We start from the raw sequence: 26,725 nt of genomic DNA on the forward strand, positions 1-26,725 counted from the left end.
TACCCAAGTGACCGAAAACAAATCATGCGATCCCTGAACTAAAATCTCCCTCCTCGGATAGTCCTTTTCCTGCCCTTCAATGATATTGTGACATTTGCCTTTTCTTTCCTGCTAGAGGCATTGAAGTGATGAAGTTTGTGAGCTGTGCATTGGCGTTCGAAGTACCCTGTGAAGTTTAAAGATCTAAGCGCTGCGAGAAGATATCACCTGTTGGAGCAATTTAAATGGAGTACATCAATTCCAGCAAGCCTGGCCACTAATCATGCCCACATATGGTGACTGTCTCTTCACTCAACACCCAAGACATTTCAGTGTCATTTGTCACTTGATTGTCAAACTGCCGCTTCCCCACTGAAGCAATGTTAAAGCAACATAGGTCTAATAAATCATTTAATTCTCTACCACCTTGCGAAGGACATGGCAATAGGCTGAAATTAACTCTGCATGTGAGCGGTTATGGCCTAATTTCTTCCTCATTAAGCTCCACAGCCATCAAGTCCTGCACATGACAACGCGGAAGGCGGGTCAGAACTGGGTCTCAATGGCAAAAAATAAATCCTGAAGGCGCTGTATAACGTTAGGGGGGAGTTAATTGTTCAGTTTCCCTCTCAGAGGGACGGGTGCTCAGCACAGCTACTGTAAATAATCGCATAAAAATGTCCTTTAAAATAGAGCTGATGCAATGTTGAGAAAAGTGCAAAATCCCAACAGAGCTTCCTTGCGTACTTCTGAGCCACCGCGTTCCCTCATTCCCTCATTTCCTCCATTTCTGCCTTGAGGAATCTGACGCTTTTTATTATTGTTTTGTTTTCAGCAGCTAAAGATTAAACAAGGTGCGTCCTTGAGGCTGATGTTTCACACTTCAGTTTAACCTCCTGTTGGTCTCTGGATCTCTTTGCCCACCTGGATCTTGAATCTCAAATCGATAATTCGATTCTCAGATCTGGGCTGAAGACCCTACCACGTCCTGTTTGCTTTAAAATCTGCTTGTCCATTTCCTCTAGATTTTTAGATACTGACAAATGATTGAGCTCTATCCGTGTTGCTAACACCGTATATCTCCACGTTTACCTTTCTGATAAGGACTGAGCACATTGGACCATGCCTTGAAAACAGTGTATTGCGGGTCTATCCCGCACCCCCACAATATCACCTACAAGTAAAAAAACATGCTAAATTAGTTCGATGAAGTAAAGAAAACTTTTTGGGAACCTAAATAACCTTGGCAGCTGTTATTCAAGTATCAATACTCAGATGCTGCAGGACTGCAGAGCTCATTATAATCTTTAATAAAATCTAATAGTCACTATCCTTCACTTATGCTTTATGAAATATGCATTAACCCAGGTGGCAGCGCATGTCTTTAATAACCTGGATGGCGGAGCTCAATAGCGTCTGACCACAGCACCCGAAAGCTGATTTGAGCTGCTGTCCCAAGGGTGCTACGCATTTGTTTCAGTAAACCAGTGGCGAGCGCTAATAGGGAAAGAAGTGTTTTATTCAACAAACGAAAGTTGAGTTTGTCCTCAACTTAAGATGGCAGTTATAAAACCAATAGAAAACATACGTGCAAAAAATTTTGTTTATAAAAATGTATATAGCAAGTGTTTTTTTATTGTTCTCGAAACACAAAGCTGTTTTACTTTTCAGTTTGACAGGTGCTAAACTGTTTTGATAATTAATAAACAAAACATTAAATTCAGTGTTTACAGTCCAATACTGTAGTATGGAAGTAGAATTGTTTGTATTCTTAAATGAGACAATATGGAGTATGCATAGTAGAAAAATATTTACATGCACACTGGATCCGATCATGCATGGGATTTTTTCATGCATGAAAAGAGAAACTAGTGTGTAGCCCTCCCACCTTGCACACAGAGTCTGCAATCGTTGCACGATGAAACGAGTGAAACGAGTTCGATCCGATTTTATGTGCGTTAAAAATGACATTGACCAATGAAACACAAGAGGAAGACGTGGATTGGTGGAAAAGCTTATTTGCGTGCCTAACCACGAAGAAATACACAACAGAGCAAATATAGACCAACAATATATGTCAAGCTATCGCGGAGCTGGACATGAATGATACCTACTGTCTCATGTAGCTAGAATTGAAGAACAGCACAGCAAGACGTGTGACGTGTGACTTAAAAAGACTTCCACTTTCAAATAAACAGTTTAATGTTGAAACATGCACTATGCACTCATGCACTCTACTGCGCCTGTTTCGTCTCTTCCTTACTTGCTACAACTTTTTGCATGAAGGACTACAAATGAGGTGTCAGATCCAGTGCACCGGCCCGTACCAGCTGAGCAACTTCATTCTGTCATCACGGCTCCAGTGTTATTTCTCTTCAGGTGCTCATGCATCGTTGTGCTGCCGCGCCATGTGGGTTCAGATTTTCACAATTTGCAGCAAACTGTCTTTGAGGTGTTCATTGTAAAGTGCTCCTATACTGTAGAAGACTTTCCATGGGTGTAGCTGATGTCTTTCCACTGCTGCCACTCTTGTAAAGTGCGGACTATCTCAAGACAACAGAAAACGGAACCATGTTTACCCTGAACTCACCCAGACAGTTCTCGGTTGCAGGATGAGCCTCGAATCACCCTCTTTACTGCCAGACGAGCTCTTTGTTACTTTGCTAATAACATGCTTAATTAGAGCTTCCTCGTTGTTTTCTGCTTTTAGGCAGCTGGAGTTAGTACAATTAAATATCCTATCGTAAGAGAACTTAGCTGAAATGAAGACACCGAGATGCACCTTTCTTCTCTGTTCATGTCTTAAAAATACAATATTTTGAAAGTTAGTCTAGACACATATAATACAATTTTCTGACGTTCTGATCAGGGTTCATTTATTAAACGTTTCAGGTGACCTAGCGGATTAAACGTTGGCATGGATGTGTGCCATGTAAACAATTAGTTCACTATTTCAGCGATGAATAAATCATGCCACAGTATTCTTCCAGGCCTCCCTGTGCAGCTGAACTCTGAGAAACCCAAGACACGCGGGACTTGGGTCTGGAAGCATGACGGAAGCGCGAGAATGAAAGCTTCAAATGAAAAATAAATTCATATAAATTTCATATAAAAAGGTAAGCTAAATGATGGATTCTAACGATATTAATGTATCACTCTGAGATGATCGATTCATGCATCACCACAGAGGTCAGGTTCAGGGGAAAGTGTCTGCTAACTCAGGGGGTCCCCAACCTGAGCGATGGAGGGTCACAGCATCTTCAAGGTTTGTTTCCACCTTAGGTGCCGAATCCAACTAGAAACAATTGACCATGACCTCCCAAGGTCAGAGAGCTGGTTGGTCTACATCCTTCCCAAACACCCCTGTGCTTAAGGACTATTACTACAGTATCTGCCCACAATATCTCCATTGCTAAGGAAGAGAAGAAACTAACTAAAGCTGCTCTTGCAGGGCTGGGTGCGTTTCCTCATAACCAAGCATTTTTCAAAAGCTTAGAGCACCTCCATCAATACCAATTAATTCTGCATTAAGGTCTTAAAACAATAGAAATATTGATTTGTGCCTCTGAATCACCTTTAGAAAAATAACCGCACATAAATGGAAGCAAAGTGTTCTGAAAATGTGCAAATGCAGTTTTCTTTTTTCCATAGTTTAAGCAGCAGCTTGAGAAGGATAAAACATTGCAGAATAATCTGCAGGTGGGTTTTATTTACTGCGCCTCAAACACACAAGTGAGCAGTTACCCACACTGAGGCTAACCTTGTCCCAGACGGCAGCATCGTAACTCCTTCATGCAGCACTAATGAAAAGCATGACCTACCATAAACAGAGTTACACTGCCACTGCCAAGCTCTGCAAGCTAAAATATTTACAACCATGCCATAGATCAAATGATGAGGCGCTGGGCAGACGACCAATCTACACTTAAACCCCGCTCTTCGCCTTCAGTCAGACAACTGTGGAGATACAGCAGCAGAGAAAATGTAAACAAAATTCTGTGATTTAAGCTAGAGTGATTGCTTAATTTCCTAAGAAACCAGTTACCGTTTTTCAGTCAGTCTCAGCTTTGACTTCCTGCTTTATGGTGACAATACACATTAGCATCCCCTCTTATACTAATTGTCAAGATTGATCATATTCAAAATCGGTCTCTAGAGTTACCAATATCAGCTAAAACATGGTTTCATATTCCCAAATCGGATGGAGAGAGGTAGGCCTACACATCTAGACAGAGCAGAACTTAAATGTTTTGAGTCAATGGACAAAAATCTCTACAAGAAATCCAGCAGCCAGTACAGCTAATTGTAACCAAGCTACTTCAATTAAATTATACAGGAAATGCTCTGGGAAGAACGACAAACAGCCAGCAAAAACCATCAAGGCCATGCACACACATTGCAACAATGATGAATCATAAACCAACACTTCTACATTATTGTATTTGTACGCAGTGGGATATTAAGTGGAAAACGCTGGTGAATCCTGATCGCGAGAGGCTCCCCGACCCTCACCTACGAAACCTCACAACATGCGGAGTGCGTTTCACCATAATGGGACCGGATCACGAAAACAGGATTCAGCAGCAGATAGGATTACCGATGCATCTGTGACAGCAGGGTCATACAATGGAAAACAATCCTCTCAGTAACAGAGGGGTTGACATGTAACTTTAACCTCCCTGAGTTCACTTGCAATTAAATGGCGAAACCTTTACTTGATAGGTGTTCATGCAAGCAGGCGATATGATTCCAGACACGGCTACACTATTTATAGGCAGCACATACAGTGAGGGGAAAAAAGTATTTGATCCCCTGCTGATTTTGTATGTTTGCCCACTGCCAAAGATATGATCAGTCTATAATTTTAATGGTAGGTGTATTTTAACAGTGAGAGACAGAATAACAACAACAAAATCCAGAAAAACGCATTTCAAAAAAGTTATACATTGATTTGCATGTTAATGAGTGAAATAAGTATTTGTCCCCTTCGACTTAGTACTTGGTGGCAAAACCCTTGTTGGCAATCACAGAGGTCAGACGTTTCTTGTAGTTGGCCACCAGGTTTGCACACATCTCAGGAGGGATTTTGTCCCACTCCTCTTTGCAGATCCTCTCCAAGTCATTAAGGTTTCGAGGCTGACGTTTGGCAACTCGAACCTTCAGCTCCCTCCACAGATTTTCTATGGGATTGAGGTCTGGAGACTGGCTAGGCCACTCCAGGACCTTAAATGCGCTTCTTCTTGAGCCACTCCTTTGTTGCCTTGGCTGTGTGTTTTGGGTCATTGTCATGCTGGAATACCCATCCACGACCCATTTTCAATGCCCTGGCTGAGGGAAGGAGGTTCTCACCCAAGATTTGACGGTACATGGCCCCGTCCATTGTCCCTTTGAGGCGGTGCAGTTGTCCTGTCCCCTTAGCAGAAAAACACGCCCAAAGCATAATGTTTCCACCTCCATGTTTGACGGTGGGGATGGTGTTCTTGGGGTCATTCCTCCTTCTTCAAACACTGCGAGTTGAGTTGATGCCAAGGAGCTCAATTTTGGTCTCATCTAACCACAACACTTTCACCCAGTTCTCCTCTGAATCATTCAGATGTTCACTGGCAAACTTCAGACAGGCCTGTACATGCGCTTTCTTGAGCAGGGGGACCTTGCGGGCGCTGCAGGATTTCAGTCCTTCACGGCGTAGTGTGTTACCAATTGTTTTCTTGGTGACTATGGTCCCAGCTGCCTTGAGATCATTAACAAGATCCTCCCGTGTAGTTCTGGGCTGATTCCTCACCGTTCTCATGATCATTGAAACTCCACGAGGTGAGATCTTGCATGGAGCCCCAGTTTGGAATCTGATTGATTGATTGCTTCTGTGGACAGGTGTCTTTTATACAGGTAACGAGCTGAGATTAGGAGCAGTCCCTTTAAGAGAGTGCTCTCAATCTCAGCTCGTTACCTGTATAAAAGACACCTGGGAGCCAGAAATCTTGCTGATTGATAGGGGATCAAATACTTATTTCCCTCATTAACATGCAAATCAATTTATAACTTTTTTGAAATGCGTTTTTCTGGATTGTTTTGTTGTTATTCTGTCTCTCACTGTTAAAATACACCTACCATTAAAATTATAGACTGATCATTTCTTTGTCAGTGGGCAAACGCACAAAATCAGCAGGGGATCAAATACTTTTTTCCCTCACTGTATATGAAATCATATCATAGAGCTGCAGCTTTCTCTCAGGACTCCAGGCACACACTTGTACCCCCTTTAAACGAGATATAAATCTGTCCACCACCGACAGTGCTGCCTTGATTATTCAGAGTTAGTCGATTATTCACTTAAAAGGAATGATATGTTTCAGCTCAGCAAGACACTTCTGTAATGATTTACAGTGGCCACAGGCCTGCTTTCCTCAGACCCCCCCGCTGTGCACCGAAACAGAGACAAGCCCGGGATACAGCAGTAGATCTGCCCAGACAAGTTGTGCACATCCAACCATCTGCCAACGCACCACTCCTCTCCGACGCTACAGAATTCCATTATAGGTAATGCACCTTTGCAGAGTTTCAAATAGTGCCCATTTACATCATACAACACAAGTAACATTTCTCCTTTAATGTCACCCTTTATGTAGTCCTCGAGTTCAAGGCCATCACACAAAGCAGCCAACATGTGTCAGTTACTAAGAGTAAGCAATCAATAAACATTTCATACTTTAGCTAATTAACACTTTAAATAGGCACTAGCACAATTCAAGCTTGTGTTTATCTAGTGTATAACTTAAATTTAAAATCTAGCCAAATAATGGCAGGTGTCAAACGGAGTTGCGTGCTGTATTACGTAGCCATGCTCGAATACCTAAACCCTGAATTAACCAATCAGGAAAGACTACGGTCACGTCTGATTGGCTGCAAAATTCAATATGGCAGTGGTTTTTCCCTTGTATTAGGATACATAGATAAGAAAAGTTCAAAAGATCAATCTATAATTGTCAAAGCTGTATATTTAGATTGTTCACACCCTTACCCACTATGTTTTGTCCAGGTCCCTCCGATACTTAAATTTGTTTTGTTCAAAGTGATCTCATCTCAGATTTCGCCCACATCCGTCGCCTGTTGAATTCAGCACATTTCAACACATTTGAAACGTCTATAAATCACCCGACCCTTCCAGCAGCATTTCCCATGTATGCATCCCATGTAAAGAGAAATCATATAATTTGAGGCCAAACCAATTAAACCATAGAACTATATCTTTCACCAGCTGTGATGGAACGCTGTTGTCTTTTGTCAACTTGTAGTGGCTTCCAATCCTAAAGAATATTTAAAAACACATCGGCACTACATGTACAAAACCACCGATCCTTAATTGAGAGATGTGTAGAGTCATAAAAAGAGACACCTAGTTAACCTATTTTTCACTAGGTCCTTCCTCAAGTGAATGCTCTCAGTTTCTGCAGTAAATCCCATCCTCAATATGCATGTTCTACGGGCGATTCATTAAACCATCACATTTAGTTAAAAACAGCATTTCAGTGCCTCCAGATCCATCTGAGTTCTGCCTCCCTTTGCCACCTTTCTGTGGAGATATTCGGTCTGGTGTCTGAAAAATGTGGAGGACAAAACATGTTCTGGAAAACATGAAGGTCTTAAAAAAAAAAAAAAAAAAAATTAAGTCCACCCCCATGTGTTTTTTCCAAGGTGTCCTTTATAAAAATTATAAATTGCAAAACAATAAGATATCCAGCTCCCTCCCTCCTGGGATATCAAATTCAGGCCCCAAGTCATCATTACTACAAGAATATGTATTAAATGCATTTCCCCACCTCATCAGAATACAAAGTAACCTGTGCATCACTTGGGCATTAGAAAGAGCCCCCTTGGGTCCAACTGGGGTCTGCAAAACAGTCTGTACTTTCCCTGTCCTAATTACTGTATGTTGCAACTTACAAAATAAAATTTACAGTAGCCAGATCTCTCCCCTGGGCATGTTGTCGTGTTAATACCAAACGAAGCGCTTTGCATGCCATGGATTGTGTTACACTGCAGTTCATACAACACCCTGACAGGGGTTCAGACAACACTGAGGAACAGCTGGAGAGATGCAAGTGAGTGAAATGATGGCACCGACCCAGGAGGCTTAAAGTGATGCTTTAGCAATGGCAACACTGAGGGAGGCCAGGCAATAATATTATTATTAATAATAATAATAGGGATCACAAAGAAGGATTTAAAAAATACGTATTTGTGGAAACGTTCAACCAGCTCTAGCGATGTTTAGGTTTTCCAACTCTGCACGTATTTGGAAGCTAGAAATTTTCTGATGGAGAGGGGAAATTGTCCCGTGCATTCTCTCCAGTATAAACACCCAATCTCTGCCAGAACGAGACGGCAATGTTAGCAAGCAGAGCAGATCTGACGGGCGGAAAGTGGACGCTCTCTCCATCTCTCCCCCGATCTCTTCCCTGCAGAGCTCCCGAGGCAGTGCAGCGTGCCGCGAATCTGGAGAGCGTCATCGTACGTAACCTCTCGCTGCCCCCCGGCTGCCCACATACTGCAGCCGCTTCGTTCCTGTCGGTGGTAAGGATTTATTGGAGACCCAGAACTAGCAAAGTGCCACAGATATCGATTCGGGAAACCATGGCAGTGAGGGTCGGCAATTTATTAAACTGCAAGTAGGAACCGGGGGGGGTCAGGGGGAGTGTGTACGGTGCTGTGGTAATTGTTCGGTTTTTTCATAAGAACAAAGTTTACAAATGAGGAGGACATTCAACCCATCGTGCTCATTTGGTGTCCATTAATAAAGGAGTGATCCAAGGATCCGATCCACTATCCAGTCTGTTTTTGAATGTTCCCAAATTGTCTCTTCAGCCACATCGCTGGGGAGTTTGTTCAGATTGTGACGCCTCTCTGTGTGAAGAAGCGTCTCCTGTTTTCTGTCTTGAATGCCTTGAAGCCCAATTTCCATTTGTGTCCCGGGTGCGTGTGTCCCTACTGATCTGGAAAAGCTCCTCTGGTTTGATGTGGTCGATGCCTTTCATGATTTTGAAGACTTGGATCAAGTCCCCACGTAGTCTCCTCTGTTCCAGGGTGAAAAGGTTCAGGTCCTCAGTCTCTCAGTAGGACATTCCCTTCAGACCTGGAATAAGTCTGGTTGCTCTCCTCTGAACTGCCTCTAGAGCAGCGATATCTTTCTTGAAGTGTGGAGCCCAGAACTGTCCACAGTATCCAGATGAGCTCTAACTAGTGCATTGTACAGTCTGAACATCACTGCCCTTGTTCTCAATTCTACACTTTTGACAATATACCCTAACATCCTGTTTGCCTTTTTTATTGCTTCCCCACATTGTTTGGATGGAGAAAGTGAGGAGTCCACATAGACTCCTAGGTCTTTCTCATGCGTTACTTCATCTAGTTCTATTCCTCCCATAGTGCAATTATAGTGGACATTTTTGTTACCTGCGTGTAATACCTTGCCAAGTCCATTTGAATAGCCTGTGCTGCCGAGATTGTATCTGCTGAGTCACCTATTTTTGTATCTGCAAATTTGACAAGTTTGCCAACTATCCCAGAGTCCAGATCATTAATATAGATTAGAAAAAGCACAGGCCCTAGTACTGATCCCTGTGGAACTCCACTAACAACCTCACTCCAGTTAGAAGTGACTCCTCTAATCGACACCCTCCGTTTCCTATACATCAACCAGTTCATAATCCATCTACTTACATTACCCTGAATGCCTACAGCTTCCAATTTAAGGATCAGTCTTTGGTTTGGAACCTTATCAAAAGCTTTTTGAAAATCTAAGTATATCATATCATATGCTTTCACATGATCTACAGCTGCAGTTGCATGTTCAAAAAATTCTAATAAATTAGTAAGACATGATCTGCCTCGTCTAAACCCATTTTGACTATCTCCAAGAAAATTGTTTTCATTAAGATGCTCCTCTATTTTCCATCTAATAATTTTTTCCAACATTTTACAGGTGATGCAGGTGAGACTGATTGGTCTGTAGTTTCCTGGCTCAGTTTTGTCCCCTTTCTTGTGGATTGGTATGACATTTGCTGTCTTCCAGTCAGTGGGCACATCCCCTGTTCTAAGTGTCATTTGGAATATTTGAGTTAGCGGCCTGTAAATAATTTCCCTCATTTCTTTAAGTACTGTTGGAAATATCCCATCTGGCCCAGGTGATTTGTTGGTTTTTAATTCTGCTAGTCCCTTTAGTACCTCCTCCTCATTTATCCTGATCTCTCTTAGGGTTTGACTGGACTGGTTGTTAACCTGTGGCATGTTATCGGCTTTTTCTTTTGTAAAAACCTCTGTGAAATACTCATTTAGAACATTTGCCACATCTTGTTCGTTTTCCAAGATTCTTCCATTTTTGCCCTTTATCTGTTTCATTTCCTCCTTTATTGACCTCTTGCTGTTGTAATATTGAGAAAAGCTCTTTGCATTAGCTTGAGCTCCAAGAGCTATGTTTCTTTCTATTTAGCGCTTTGCTTTCCTGATCCCTTTCTTAACATCTCTTTGAAGTTCAACATATTCTTTGTATTTTGTTGTCTCTATCCCTTTTGTATGCACTATACAACATTTTCTCTATTTGTTTGCATACTTCTATTGAACCATTTTGGGCAATGTTTTTTGGTCCTCAATTTGTAAAATTTTAGGGCTGGTATACCATAAAAAAAAACGATATACTGGTATTCATTTATGGACCAGTTTGGACTTTAAAATACCAATATGAAGGTATTGTAAAAGTTTTCTATGCTAAACTGAATTTACTAATTACCGTGTCATTCAGCTACCAATAAACCTGATCGTGTTCGCGTATCCCACAACTTGCTGCGCCGGCTGCTTGAGACTGCGCTGTCTGACACGAGACGCATCTGATCAAGGAACGCAGATAGTGTTCGTGTAATGCAAAATTACCGCAAATCTGCACAGCTCCACCAACCTGCGCTACAAGAACACGACTACCTTTCTTAATTTATTATTTGTATATTTTAGTTTTTATTTAAAAATAGAATTGCCAATCATTTAAGTAACATTATTGTGCATCATAGATTTACATTATATTTAAAAAAAATATATTGATGTAATTTAATAAAGCATTGACAATGCTAAAGTGTCAATCTAGAATTCTATATCTGTGGTTTTGACAATGCTGTTCACAGCTTCATTGTGTAATGAAAGTTGACATTCGCCTGCACTAACAAGGGGTCAGCAGTAGTTTTCATAAAGCTTAACATATCCCTCTTGATTTCTGCATAATCTTTTGTCTCGCAGCCACAGCTCACCTCCCACAGCAGCGTCTCAGAGCTGTGCTGGGTGGTGCGATTCTGCACAGATTTGTGGGCGGGGCTTAGTGGCATCACGCAGAAACACTCCAAGAACGCGCATCTCTGAGTCTCTGCGCAGAACTGCGCTTCTCGAACACAACCCTTGTTCTGGAATTAATGTGCCTCAGCCAAATATCGAAAATAAATTCCATGTGTATTGTGTTCAATGCAAAATGAATGAAGACAATGAATGACCCTCGTGAATCTGTCCTGAAGAAAGGTGTGTAGTTGATAGTGTGGACATGATTTGGTTTCAAGACAACGGACACAGAACAGAGAAATGCAATTCAATGTCAGTTGTGTCTTATTTATTTTTGCTTTACAAATGGTATAAAATAGCCATTAATAAATACTGTCATACCGTCAAATTTGAAAAATACCATGATACTGTATTTTTGCCATATTGCCCACCCCTACTAAGTTTTGGTACATATTTCTCCTGAGCCTCAAGTAGTATATTCTTAAAATATACCCATCAATTTTCAACTGACTCTGTATCCAGTGTGCTCCAGTCTACCTCTTCTAAGTGCCACCTAATACCTTCAAGGTTTTCTTTTCTAAAATTGTAGACGCTTGTTTTAGACTTGGTCCTTGTTTTTTGAAAGAATGCCTCAAAGCTAACCATATGGTGACCACAATTTGCCATTGGTTCTCTAACTACTGTCCCTCTGACTCTATCTTGGTCATTTGAAAAGATCAAGTCAATGCATGCGCTCTCTCTATTTGGTTCCCTGACAAATTGAGTTATAAAGCAGTCATTTACCATCTCAACCATTTCTATTTCTGCTCTGTAGTCCCGACTGGGCTTTCCCAGTCTACCTTTGGGAAACTGATGACGTCAAAGGAAATGAGAACTGCCGGAAAAGTCATTGTGTAACCAAGATTTTGAATTAAGGGTGGTTTGGTTACAAAATATTAGCAGGCATCAGTCATAAAATGCCATAAATCCTTAAATCAAGTTACAAAACTTCTGTATTTAAAGGACTATGAAAGAAAGACATGGCAAAACTGTGGTCAGGTACACCTGAAAACTGCCCAGACTCAATTTTAATGACTTTCAAAGTCAATGTGGGCTTCAACCACCTCACTTTTCTTCTTTTCTCATGAAATATTGACACCAAAATAAAATAAGTTTGCCAGGTTGGCTTTATAAAGAAGGCCATGGTTTAAAACTCTCGCTGTAGAAGCCCAGGGGACCGATGGCTGTGCTTTTGTTCTAGTTATTGTTAGAATAGTTGTAAAATTGTTATGAGAAGGGGGAAAGAAAAGCAAAACAGAGAAAAACGAAAAAGTCACCAAAGAGTGTGCATTAAGTGGCTGCTTATTCCCTGACTCAAGAGCTCTGTATTATTCTTTTAGAAAATCATGAATCACAGAGTATAGTCATCCATCCGACACATAGCCCTCGAACTGACGGGAAAAAAAAACTAAATTATAAACACACACAAACATACACACTTTAATATTGCATTTTCAAATTGTTTGCCAGATATTTTGGCAGGTGAGTCTAATTCCCTTCTGTCACTAGAAAATAAAGCTTAAGTGGGCAAAGACAGAGCCCCAAAGTCCGCTAATTAGAGTCTGCGCAAAGAGATAGGAGGGATTATGCCCCTGACGTCGGCGGGGAAGGGGGCCAGTCGGGGTCCTGGGGACGTCTGAAGCTCACGCCTGGCAGTCTGGGTAATCAATCCCTTAACGAGATTATCTCACACAATGGATCCCAAACCTCTGCTTCTGCTGCAGACTCTTGCAGCTCCTTGGCACAGGCTAGCTTTGCATGAATAAACCATTACTGCTCATATTGAGGGGGGGAGAAAATCACTGAAATATCGATCTCTACAACCTCCTGCATACAAAGCCTATAAAGACCACCACTCCCGCCCCCACACACAACACCATTTATCTGACAATGCCGGGCCCTAGGATGATTACAGTGCCAGCACTATAGACGTTCAGGATTGCCACCGTTTGTGTATTTACCGCTTCCTGGTCTAAGCAGCGCAGTAAAGCAAACAAACACAGCCCCTCATTAGCTTTCCGCACAGGCAGGTACATGCATCCGAGTTTTCATTTCTTTTCCCTACTTCCAACTCCCCCAAGGAAAATTTAAAAGATTTTTAAATTAAAATTTAAAGATGAGAGAGAAAACAGCGAGTTTCAAAGGAATAAAAATAGAAACATGTCTCCTGAAAGTCGACTTGTATAAAGTCCATTAGACCTAAAAACACAAATGGAATAGCCAGGCTGCAAGACTACTTTCTGTACGGGGGTACAACCCTAAAGAAAATTATTGCATGTTTATACGACTCGTACAAAGTCCAGTAGACCGTTAACCATCCAGTTAACCATTATTAATAAAAAGGATCAAAGAAAGATGGATGTTTCAATTAATACAAGTACAGTCTTCAAAGGGCTAGTCGGCCAATTCATTAATACAGACTCAAGGTTTGTCATGTGACGCATCATATGCAGGGGGGCAGATGCGACTGAGCAGCCCCTGGACCTTCCAGTGGGGGGTATTCCAGTGAGAGAATTAGTGGAACTTGAACGGATAAAGACAAGTGGATGCTAGCAAAATTATTTTCACAAAGCAGACTCATTTTATTAACAAAACATGTACACTATTGCCATAAAGAATGAATCTGTGCGAGTGTTCGTTGGATTTCTTTGGCCATTGTTAGATGCTGCTGATCATGATGTAGAGAGAAATTACACTCGGGTGGCGATCGAGGAGATTTACTGTAAGGTTTGGGCGCCGCAGGATCTCAGCTGCGGTCGACAGAACTGCTGTGCTGATTCAGATCTTTGAAATGTTGCATCGTATGAAGATCAGTGAATTGCGGTTAATATGCAAGCTGAAAGGCTTTGAAATATTTTGCTTATATCCATACAGTTATGTTTTAGTCTGCATACAATAATCAAAGTGGTACTGCTTTCACTGACATACAACGGCACTGAACTGCATGAAATTTGAGTCTTGCAGAAGCAGGCGAGGAACTCTGGCTCAGAACATTCCCATTCATCTCACAGATGAGAAAATATTTAACTTCTTAGGAAAGCAGCAGGGGTTTAATGTGCAAAATACTGAGGTAGGAAATTACAGAGGCACAACTGACAGAACGGTTAATGAAACCCCTCCTGACTGATTAGTTTATACCACAGTAAAACCATTTCAGAGGTCCTGCCCCACCTGACCTGACCCACCGGCGACACTGACAGCACAATTCAACCCGTTAACCAGAGTGCAGCCGGGAGGATTGAGGCATATGATTTTTCCTGTGCTCTTAAAATCTTTATCCACTTCTCCTCAACTGGGGTTTCTGAGCTCTTGAATTCCTTGGGGACCAAACTCAATCTCTCAGACCTGCACTCCCCCACCCCACTAAGCCACTTAAATGAATGGAGGTCACTATGACAAGATTATAATTTTGTATAGATCTTACGAGATATCCTTGATCACTGTACACAAAAATAGGATGCTACGTAAACCTCAATACAACTGAGCCAGTGCGATGCTGCATCGATTTAAACAAAACACAGACTGTGCAACTCAAGGGGTTTTTGCTGGGGAATAATCTCAGGCTGAGCCCACCTCCCATCACATCCCATTTTGAAAATAACCGCATTTGTACAGAGAGATGAAGATCTTTTAATGGGTAAACAAGGCTACATTAAGAAAAAAAAAAAGGTTCCTACTTTACTGTTCTGATTGTATTAAATTGTATAGAGTTACATTGGTACTGTGGCTTCATGAAGACGTTTGGAAGCAGACTAGGTCAGACTTGCCAGTGTCGTCTCGCAAGAACCAGATAATTCGTCCTGGAAGTACCAAGAACAAGTTCTTGCACAACCCGCCCAGGAAGCGTTGTTCTGCATACAAGGTAGAGACTAGAGGAAATCTTTCAAGTTTGGATAGGATAATTGCAGAGGTAGTGACTGAAAAGGGTAAATTGTGGATAGCATTGCGCACATAGAATAAACACACTGTGATCCATATGCTGGTGTGTGTACATATTGTTTTTCCTAGAGATTTCCGGTGGCTCTTTCAACAAATGGATTAAAAATGCACCAACAGTTTAAAGCGCTTGTTTCTTTTAATGGGAAGCAATCAGCAAGCTCTACACAGAACAGAACCTGGCTGTGTTAGTTTAGTGTGTGTTCATAAAATGCACATTTGAATGCACACAATATCAGCATAGTTATCGCAGAATTGGATTAAGTGGTGCAATTTGGTAGCGTCTAGACTTTTGCCTCATAAGAAAACATCCATATTTAAAGTGTCACTTAATCAACTCACGATGAGAAAAAGACAAGTAGCACACAGACAGAAAACAGACACACAGAGCACTTCCAAGTCATATACCCATTGAAACTACCAAACTGACCTTTCATGGGTTTCTTTCATAAGTTTGAGGCTTTAATATTTTAACAAAATCCATATTTATCAGAAAGGGTAAATAAGAAAAAGCACGAGGGGCTAGATCCGGATTCTTTATTGCCACACAACTGATATGGAATATTAATGATATTAAAATAAACACTGCTAGTTGGAAGAATTAACCACAAAGCTGACGGGATAATTGGTTTACTTCCTTCACATGGCATAAATAGCAGCAATCTGTCGAAAGCAGTGACTTCACTCAGCACCATAATTAGTCATCGATGAAATCAGCCTTAAATGCCAATGGATTTAGATCGGAAATTACAACGGGAGAACTAGTTATGTGCTGAACATTGACGCATTTGATTAGAATTTACTGCGGACTGGTTTCTTTCCTTTTTTTTTTTCCTTCTTTTTCAAATTTCCCTTTACTAAGTGGTGCATAGCTATAACCCTTTAAATGGAGTGAGCGTCCAGAGGTATAGGGACCCCAGAGCCTTTGGAAATTGCCATGGGCCCCTTCATCTTCTGAGGTCTGCTTCAAATCCATTTCTGCATCTGTGCGTGGAAGAAATCCAGCTCGGATTCATCATCGCAGAAAGCTGTCCTCTTCCTAGTGGCTCCAGTGAAATAGAGGTTAACGCCCCATGCTTACTTATCGGAGTCTTAGGGCCGGTGTTACTCCTGTGGGGTGGGACGGCTCTTGCTAGCAGTAGTCTTTTGACGCACTGAACAATGCTGGAAACAAAGGCAGTGTAATACACAGGCCGTTCTCCATAGGTGTGTTTAAGAACGGACTCATGCTCTGAAAGGTGTCCCGAGAATGATATTAAAATAAATAGTCGTTCACTGGCTGTAGAAACGTAGTTCTTTATCATTGTTATTAAGAAGTAATCCGAGTCTCAGCACATGAATAAAATCACAATACAGGGAGAGTAGGGTACAGAATAGGGCAGCTTTCAATCTCACTGAAATTGAAAGATGCTGAACAACAGCCCTTTTCCATTTCAGCAGCACCGTTATTCGGCCTTTGCCTTTCTGAATGCGATGTTTCGGTTACACAGACCTTGACAGCGTCAGGGAAGCCTGCATTCATCGCAGTCCCAGTATTTGGCAGTGGCCTGATTTCCGTCTAAGGTGTAATGCTCCAGGAGACCTTTATTGAAGGCTCTTGCATGTCTGTATTGAAGGAGAGATCAATACAGACATGCGAGAGGATCATCTAAAGAGTCTGGTTTCTCTGCCCATTTACTCTGAAAGGGTAACTAAAGCCCCCAAGAATTAAATCGCAAATGTTTTTTGGTTTGTTTTGGACAATGGAAATACTAAAGAACAGATGTAGAGCTTCCCATTTCCGGTCCACTACGGGCTGCAAGGTTGGCCCATCACACTTCAAATGTGATTGCGGTTACTTACAGCCCACAGCTTGGGATTTATCTTCAGACATTCAGGGTCTGTCGTGAACTGGCCCTTGGGGAGGGACACACACAATTAGCTTTCATCAACGGTGCATATGGGTGCACTACATATATGCCGGTTATGTAGATGAAAGGCACCACTTTAGAGTTAATACTCGAGACTCAATCACCTTGAATCATTGGGTGTGAAGTCAGTTGCCACAGAATCACCCAGTAGCTTCAAGGAGCCATTTAGCATGTGTGTGGAGAAGAAAGGCGGGCAGCGGAAATTCAGTAATTGAAATTCTGTTCTTGGCGTCGGGGTGGGCTTCAGTCACTTCAGAGAAAATGCTTTCTGTTCACAGCCGGGCTTTAAATGCCGAGTTTCATTGTGATGGAAGGCAGTTCAAACGTACACATCCTTGAAAAGTTTGAAGGCATAAAAGAACGAAATGAACCCTTAAAGGATTCGATTTTCATGATTAAAACAAAATTGCTTTGAGTGGATGAAATCCAGGGCAAGCCATGCAAATGATGAATGTACTGAATGCATTTCCTCAGTCCAGGTAGCACTGAGCAGCGATGCTATGTAGCTCAGAATGAAGGGGAAGTACATACTTCGAAGAGAGGCCAACAAAGATGAGGAAACACAAATGTACATTCATTATAAAATGGAGAGTATGACGCAGTACTGTGATCAGGAAATAAGGAAGATGGATAGCGAGTTGAGGGAACCCTTCAGACATGGGAAATTAATCCACAGCAGTGAAAAGAAAAAGCATACAATGGACAGCAGGAGTGTGTCAATACAGGTATGAGAGACCTGGGGGCGGGGGGGGAAACTCCGGGGCAGGTGTTAAAACACCCCGGCACACTTAGCAGAACGATAAAAGCTCAAGATGCCAGCAGAGAGTAATAGATTAAATGTAGAAGATGAAAAGCAAAATGCGTGTATTTAATGAATACTTTATAGAGGCGTGGAGGAAAAGCACAGAAACACAGGCCCTGCTCTGACCTCGGCATCTGCAAAGCAGGGACCGGAGCTTTTAAAGCACATCGCTCGGTCCGGATGGGATCTGTGCATTAATACTTAAAGAAATGAAGGGTTTGATTCACTGGCCCATTGAGAAGGTAGTGGAACAAACAGTTTATAGGAGAGGGGGGAGAAGAGGGAAGGTAAAAAAAAAGCTTTACATGAGGTGAAGGATATAGGTTTAGTCAAATCAGCCTTACTCTCCCAATCGTGTAGTACAAGGGCCAATTAGAGCATCCAATCACCCTACCAGCATGTCTTTGGGAAGTGGGAGGACACCACAGTACCCGGCGAAAACCCACAGGGACACTGGGAGGACATGGAAACTACTGGCAAGACATGGAGGCTGGCTTCAAACACACACCCTAGGCAACAGTGCTCCCCAGAGCGCCACCATGCTCTCCCCATTTATTTAATGTAATTGGATTTTTAAATTGATTTTTCCTTCTGCATGGTTGGTTAAGGTATCTATTGTCATCACTCATGAAGCTCAGGAAAGTTAAATCTTAAGACTGAAGGGGAAATTGATGGGTTAACGTGGATGTTTCAAGTTAGGGTCCGCGGGAGCCTTTTGACAAGCCATCTCTGCTAGTGAAGTGAAGACGAGAATTGGGGATATTAAAAGTACATGCACTGAACAGGAGCCGTTATAGGAGATACAATGAGTCTAGAATTCGGTTCAACATCTCTGAGGAAGTGTTAAAGAGGTTGGGTTTTAGAACACATGGGAAGATATATTTAGATTTCCAGAAGAATTTTTTTGGGATAAAACAAAGTACCACATGAATATTTCCTTGTCAAAGCAGTGGGAAGCCAAGTCTGAACATCCACAGGGATAACTAACTGGTTAGTAGAATGCAAGTCTGTGAGGGTGGAACACAACCTCAATATGGAGCAAGGTAATTAGATCACTACCTCTGGGATCAGTGCTCGGATTGCAGTCGTTCCTCATTTAATTGACCTAGACTCTGGCAAAGCTTAACTTATACTAATTTGTAGATATGAAATTATCGAGGCTACAAATTACTGATCGTGGAATACAAATTCTGTATTAGAAAGTAAGAAGATCAGGATCGAATAACACCTACATTTGAACAATAAGCGGTAACAGGCAACAAGACTATTCTATTTTGGTCTGACTGTACCCATGTATTAGAAAGCCAAAATAATGTATATTAAATTAAAGGAGGTCATGCTGAAAAAATAAAAGGTTATGCTCTGATATGACTCAATTTAGTGACTACCACCTTATCTGTATTTATCTAACGTCTGCACAGGAGTTGATGATAATTAGTTGCTTAACCGTACACGAGCGATGCACTGGGAGAGAGAAAAATAATAAATTAGATTGCATAAACTAGTGCTAAACAAGCATGTCAAGATAAAAGCAGAAGGTTTATTACATTTAAAAATGAAACTGCACTGCGAACGAAACCCTGTGCAGAGAGGACGTGTCTGCTCTGGGAACCTCAATCGCATCCCAAGACAGAGAGCTACTCTGCAGCAGCGATTAAACAAAAGAAGCCGATCTCTTCTGCTCGAAGCAAAGACGACTCTGGGGAGACAGAGGTATTCGGCATCCTGAGAAAAGACACAAAGGCTCTCCTTTACAGCAAACATGAAGAGGCAGGACAAGGCATGTACTGAAATAAGTGCAAGTGCATTAAAGACGAAGAGCAAGAGGCATGTCCTTCTGCTCAGGAGTGGGTGTGAGGATGAAACCACAAGATCAAATCAACATGCTCACCAGCACTCCTCGCCAAAACGCCTGGTAGACTCAATTATGCCCAAATGGCCTTCTCATTTGAAATCTGTACGTCATCATGACAATGGACAGAAACTACTACTGCTTGTGAACGGTTGTCATTTTCCCTTCCTAAGTGACACAGAATGCAGAATCTTAATCACTTCCATAAGCGGAGATCAAATTGCATATTTTCTCCTCAGAAATAACATATCCATGCCAAAATCATATCTGTCACTGAGATCACTGAGCTATGGAAACAACGACAAAGAAAACTAAACACTGCTCATTAATGTATGGGTTATTCAAATCGGTCACTTCCTACACAGCTCTTTTTTCCGATAGAACTCATTATCGAGGTTTACTACAAAATGTCAAACTACAGATCAATGATTCGAAGGAGTTGTTGGCTTAAGTTGTGGGTTTGGAACAGACCCACTGACTCGAAATAAACACCATCTCCGGCACACAGGTCCACACACACTGTCCCACCGAGAGAGGATGCAAGAAACTCGTCTTAACATTGCATTCCCACCCATCCACAACAGACCGAAGCTCACAGACTTCAGGATTTCATCTTCACAATGAAACTAAAATGTGAAAGGAATGAGGGAAGGATTTGATTCATAGTAGTTTCTATGTGCTCCAGCGAACTGCAAAAACCTCACTAATGGAGGATTAGCAGAAATGCAGCCCAGATGGCATTGTGCGCGATGTAGTTCTTCAAATTTGAGAGCCCCCCCACCCCCAGTTTAACTCTTAAGTGCTCACTGTGAATATGACAAAACATACAGTTACCGTCACTGGACAGGCTGGTGGAAGTGCACAAATTACTTGAGAACCACAGGACAACAAAACCCAAATCGATATCCTCAAAAGCTGAAGGATCAAGTGCCATTCACTTTACGCTTTAAGTATTGAATGCCTCCTCTCTGAGAACCTCATTTTATGGTGCCTTGAAATAGGCATAGCACTGGGCTCAAGTCTCATGACAGAAATTTAAAACATAGCCCCAGGATAGGGCCCCGTGACTAAATGGATACTAATCACTAAAAACACTGCACCTCTCTCACGGTGCTGCTCAGAGTGATGTACCCATCTTTTGACGTTTCTTCTTCTACTCCTGTTGCTCCGAGTTAAATTAACTGCGAACGCACATTACTTCAAAGCTGTGCATTAGTTTTGATAGAAATGTGCCTTTTCAGTTGGGGCTGCAGAAATCTCCCCTGCCTGCAAGTCGAATAGATGTGCATGTAGATGGGGCTTTTATTCATGACCTACAGCGTATGTGCTCACAAATGACAGTCACAAAAAATATTGTAAAAGGACATGACTATTTCAATAGATGTGAACTTGCTGCAGTAGAACAGTGTTACAATTTGAAAAGAAACTAGTTTATAAAAACAAAACCCACACCAAAGAGGGGCTGAGGTAAGAGGAGAGTAACTGGACCTCATCAGTAACAGACGACCGCCTTGAACTGGTTAATATTAAGCAAAAGCAGAGTAATGCATTTGATACCTGTGTAAGAAGCTACTGCTGGGTCAGGGAAAACCCCTCTCACTATACTGGGTACAGTCACTTCCAATCAGCCTGAATAACCCTTCCTCACCTTCTCATTTGGTATGGTTTGTTAACGAGGGATTGAAGGAAACCCATGAGACTGTTCATTCTGGAAAACACAATAAGTGAGGGAAAGACTACAGTAAACTGCAGTAAATCCAGGGTCATCTGGTGTACACAAACCTACCCCCCCCCGCTCTCAGCTCTGTATTAGCAGTGTCCTGCTGCCATTTCAATTCTTAAAATACAAAAAAGCACAGGGAGGAACTGAAACGCCTTACAGGCTGTTCCTGAGTAAATACTGCAGTGAGGAACAATATTTGCGTCCGTTAATTTTGCAGGTCATATGATTTTCTCACTGTGGCATTCAGACCACACAGCTCCTAGACGCGGTGGAAACTATTCCACCGTGCCCTTTTCACGGTTGAGCATTTGACTCCTTATGACGTGCCGGCGTCGGGTGACCCAAAGTTGCTGCGTTTGAGCGTGGGTGTGGTTTGGCACCCTAATAGCAAGGACACAAAAACACCAGGTCATCACTAAACAAAGCCACTCTCCTTCCTACACGCCGCACTGTACCTCAGACAACCCTATTATAACATCAGCATAACAAACAGCGTTTACAGCCCAGTGATTGCCCACGCATCCTGACATTACTGAACTAATACAGCTGCCAATCTGCTCTCTGGCCAGCGGGAACCTGGAGCACCACAGAGGAAGACAAAGGGTTAAACATTACACAGTACTGCCCTGGGCACACTGTCTTAATGGAAGCCTTTGAGTGTGTTCACAGTGGGTTAGTGCTGTGGATTGTGAGCCCATCTCAGGTCCACGGCATTCGACTGCCTGGTTTCGGTTGCTGCCACAACGAGGCCATTACAAGATCTGAGCTAGGGAGCATGAATCTCACTGCATCTGTCACTCCCTCCATTTATATATTAGTTGTTTTTTTACAGTAATTCAGATGCACACCACTGGAACCATCTACATACAGACCGGTATTCAAAATCACAGAGGGGAAGAAAACTCAAGGCAAGAAAACTGTCAAAAGCACACAACAACAACAAGCCAGTTTAGCCAACATCTCATTAAACTATTTCTAGGTCTCTGTAGAGAGAAGTTACTGGGTCCGACCCATTCTGCAGGCAAAAGAGTTTCTCCCCCGAGGAGCGCAGTGTGGGAACAAGCCTGCCAGAAAACTCATTCACAACCTTTTTAAGTTGCCTTGCCGAGATGAAAGTGGATCAAATGAAAGCTTCCCTATTGAAGCCCAAGGGTGCCAGGAAGGTGGGGGGGGGGGAGCAATGCTTATTTGAGAGTAACCTCAGAAAATGTAAAAGACGGCCTAACTAAGTTCCTGCTTTCAAGTCACTGAGTAATTTCTCCGTGGGCTCAACTCGCAATGCTTTAGAATCTGCCAGTAAATTAATTTAATAATGCGCATTCACACTGCTGCAGGAAAGTCTGTGCTAGCAGCTAAAAGGTTATAAAAATGAGTGGAGGAAAATCTCCTTCACCTAATGGTTTGGAAATGCAGAATAGGCTTCATATGCACACGCTCCCTTTGACATACAAGCACCCAGAACAATGGAGACCTGTCCCCCAGCAAGAGCCATCCCGGGTTGGTGCGAGGCGAGGGAATCAAGCCTTCGCTCCTAGAGGCTGGGATGTCAGTCTGATTTAGGAGTTAATTATCGGACAGAACAGGGAGAATTCACACACTCTTGCACAGTGCTGGATCATAGGCTTCTCCGTGCAGCATCTTTCAGGAGACACACGCATGCGTTTATTTATTTGTTTCATTAACAACACTCCACCGCTCCCAGAGTCCGGGTCCGCTGTGCCGACACAATTAGGCCACTGTAGCTGAAAATCCGGTGGAAAATGGTCATAATAGGCTATACGGCTTTATAGATCACCATCATTCGCTCGTCCGCCCACAAGGCTGCGTTTCAAGCGGTGACTCAAAAGGGAAATAAAAAGAAGCCACGGTACAAAGCGAAGAAGACCGTAGAATACAAATTAAAGTACTGCACTTCATTCAAACTGGGATTGGATGGTGTTTCATATTCCAAAGAAATACCACCCCCCTCTCCACTCTAACAACTCCACATCATTTCAAATGGGGCCTTCAGTGAACTCTAAAATTAATTCTGTAATAAATGGTCTGTGTGCAAAAACTCAGGCAGAACGGCAGTGGCGAAAGCACGTGCGAACGACGGCACATTCTCTGCTGCCCGTTAGTTACTCATATGCAGCACAACGTGGTCAGCAAAGCATCAGGCATTTCATTCTTGCACTCAACTCAAACCTGAACCGGCAAAAGCCACCGAAACATCTCACAGCCCTGGCGTGCCACATAATTGGTCGCATCTGTTGCGAGGCTCCCGCATTCCCCTTGCATTTGTTGCAGACTTGCATAAATAATTAGGGCGCTATCCTGCAAGGTCTGGTGCAGTGTGCGGCTCTTCCAGGAGCACAGCTGCGCTTTGAAGATATTGTGAGCGCAGAAGCTCCATTGATGTTCGCTTTTAACGTGCCGAGAGCTCGAGTCGAGCAAATTCCATTTCGCACACAAGGTCCACCAGCCCCACTGCCATGGCTTTCACCACATTGACATTTATTGAAAGAGGACTTAGAATTGAACTGCATTGCTTTCAATTTGAAGAACATATGAAGGTTTCAGAAAATGGATTGTAATTTCAAAACAGGAACTGAACTCGAACCAGCTTGAAGCTTCCACCAAAAAAAGCACATTGAAGACACCCCACCCTTCCTGTCCACTGCCTTCTGATTCAGTACAGTAGCCATTCATTACTTCCCAGTAGTATCATCACATCTCATTGCAATTCGGCAAAACGAAAAGGAGTTTAAACAAATGCCTGAAACAAAGGCTCGGTGTTCAGATACATAAAACATCTGTAAGGACTGGGGAAGAAAGCATGTCCATAGATTTATTGATGTCAAAGGGGCTAATTTTCCCTCTGAGTCAGACCTAGTGAATATAAATATATACTTTTCTAAAGGATAGTTTTCATTTAAAATAAGGAGGGGGGTGCTGTTCCTTCAAATCCCTTACTAAGCAGAAGCTCTTTGGTAGAGGATTAACTTGTAGGGAACAAACATTAAACCAAAACACGTTTACTTTTTTTTTTTTTTTTCCTTTCTGTAATTAATGTCCAACGGTTCTGAAAACGATGAAAGGAAAATCCATCTGTGTTTTAATCTCCACAGAAGGCTGTTGACCCTTAAGAGGATATGTCTCAGTGCAGGTCATAAATGTGCAGGTAACAAATCACACACACAGAAGGACTGCAGACAAGGTTCAGACCCCAGGCTCTTACTAAATACCTTAATGCTTTAATACCTTACAGTCTCTTCCTTCTCGGTTTCTGTACTGGGTTTGAAGTCAAGAAGGAAGAATAATCCCATGAAATATACTAGAAAGAAAAGGTCACAAAATGCACTGGAGCTAAATCTAAATCAATCAAACCCTGAATGGTGTAATTTAACTATAAATATTAAGAATTAAAGGTTAAAGAAGGGCCAGGGATTCGAAGAAAGTCAGCCCCCCCCCCCCCCCCAAAGAAGGAGACAGATTACAAATAAGCATATTGAAGGGAATGATCGACTAATTACAGCCCTGCATACTGTTGTGCGTAAGGAATTATTAGAGATTACAGACCAGTCTAGCCTTTGACTCATCAAATGGTATGTAATCTATGCTAATTCCCTCTTAATGAGGAATGACTGATTAGTTAAGAGTCTCAGGATTTACCAGAGATCAGTGGTTCTGCAGCGCCAGTAATTAACTGAACATCGTGTCCAACTGAGAAGTGTCTGTCATTCTTGCCCTCCTGGGATCAACTGACAGGCGAGCAGCGGAACACAATTGTGCAGCTTTAGAGAGCAACAATCCTGTTCCTGACCCAGAGAGAGATGGGGGTAAAGAGGGAGGGGGAGAGAGAAAGAGAGAGAGAAATGGGGGTAAAGAGGGAGAGAGAGAGAGAGAGATGGGGGTAGACAGAAAGAGAGAGGAGAGAAGAGAGCGAGCGGGTGCCAGCCCAAGGCAACAAACTTCAAACTGAATTCATTTTTAGACAGCGGGCTGAGCGCCACTACATTTGTTTTTCCTTCACAGCAAATAAAATGTGTCACAAATTGAGACACTCTTGTGGTGGGATACGAGGCGGTGGCAGTGAGGGGGGGTAGTAATCTGCCATGATCGTTTATTTACGGTAGTTAGTGTATATGCAATGGCAGGGCGGCGCGTTTTGTTTCAGTTGCGGGACAAACGTTCCAAATGTCAACAGACTTGGGGGAGTGCCGGGTATTTTACTGCGTCACTGTAACATCTTTGTCATTTGTCTTCTTTCTTTAACATCAAAATGACCCCCAGTCCCATCCCATCGGCAGCCAAATTACTCGCCCTGTAAATACTGTAAACAACCCAGCCCTTTTAAGGAAGTGGGACTGCAGCACTCCCAGACTGAGGATTTGCCTGCGCTTTCTAATGAGATGTTTAAATCAAAATCTGTTTAATTCCGTTTCTCAGTTCTCCTCTGAAAGGCCAAAGGGGTCATCTGGTTTCATTTCCACCTGAGCTCCTTCTGCAATTATTCACTTAACCTAGAAAAAGGAGGAAATTGACTGTTTTCTCCAGCAGGTTTACCAAGTCTCTGCTGCACTGAGACCCCGGAGGAGCAGCGGGGATAAATAATGGAAGATACACAATGTCTGGTTTTAGAAAACGGTTAAATAAAAAGCTTTATTATTAAAAACGCTTGATGTTTCTCCAGCTGGTCTTCTGCAAAATAAAATCAAGACAGGTCGCTTATATACACCAATCTACTGTGTCAAACCAGAGAGATCCCCATTAATCAATGCAAATGATCAACAACAAAAAGTTAGTTATGAAATTTTACATCAGTTTCAAACTTTACCACAACTTCCAATGCTTCACTCTGCAACTCACTGCGGTATATTAATGCAGTATCCTGCAGGCGGCGTAGACCACACTACAGATTCGCCCCTCACTAACACCCCATTGAATCAAACAATTGTATTAACTAAGTCACCTTGCATTCAATACACACAGCAGAGGAATAAATAAGAATGAATGAGTAATTTGGAAGCCACTGCAAACTAATTGAGCAATGGCATTTTTATTAACTGGCAAACATCCTAAGGAGTCTTCAGGTCGGCTTTAAAGACATGCCACTGGGAAACGGCTGCGGAGATCAAACAGGCTGTCCACTTTCCCCAGTAAACCCCAGGTGAGGACTTCCAAGACTA

The 26,725-nt window shown here is 42.4% G+C and overlaps 1 protein-coding gene across 1 annotated transcript in view; it reads right to left on the reverse strand.

Moving 5' to 3' along the window:
* The window catches only part of trim62.1 (tripartite motif containing 62, tandem duplicate 1), a 62,249-nt gene that overhangs the window by 16,095 nt on the left and 19,429 nt on the right, over nucleotides 1-26,725 (reverse strand). The window lies entirely within an intron of this gene.

Source organism: Amia ocellicauda, chromosome 18, assembly GCF_036373705.1.
Source record: "Amia ocellicauda isolate fAmiCal2 chromosome 18, fAmiCal2.hap1, whole genome shotgun sequence".
Taxonomy (NCBI): domain Eukaryota; kingdom Metazoa; phylum Chordata; class Actinopteri; order Amiiformes; family Amiidae; genus Amia; species Amia ocellicauda.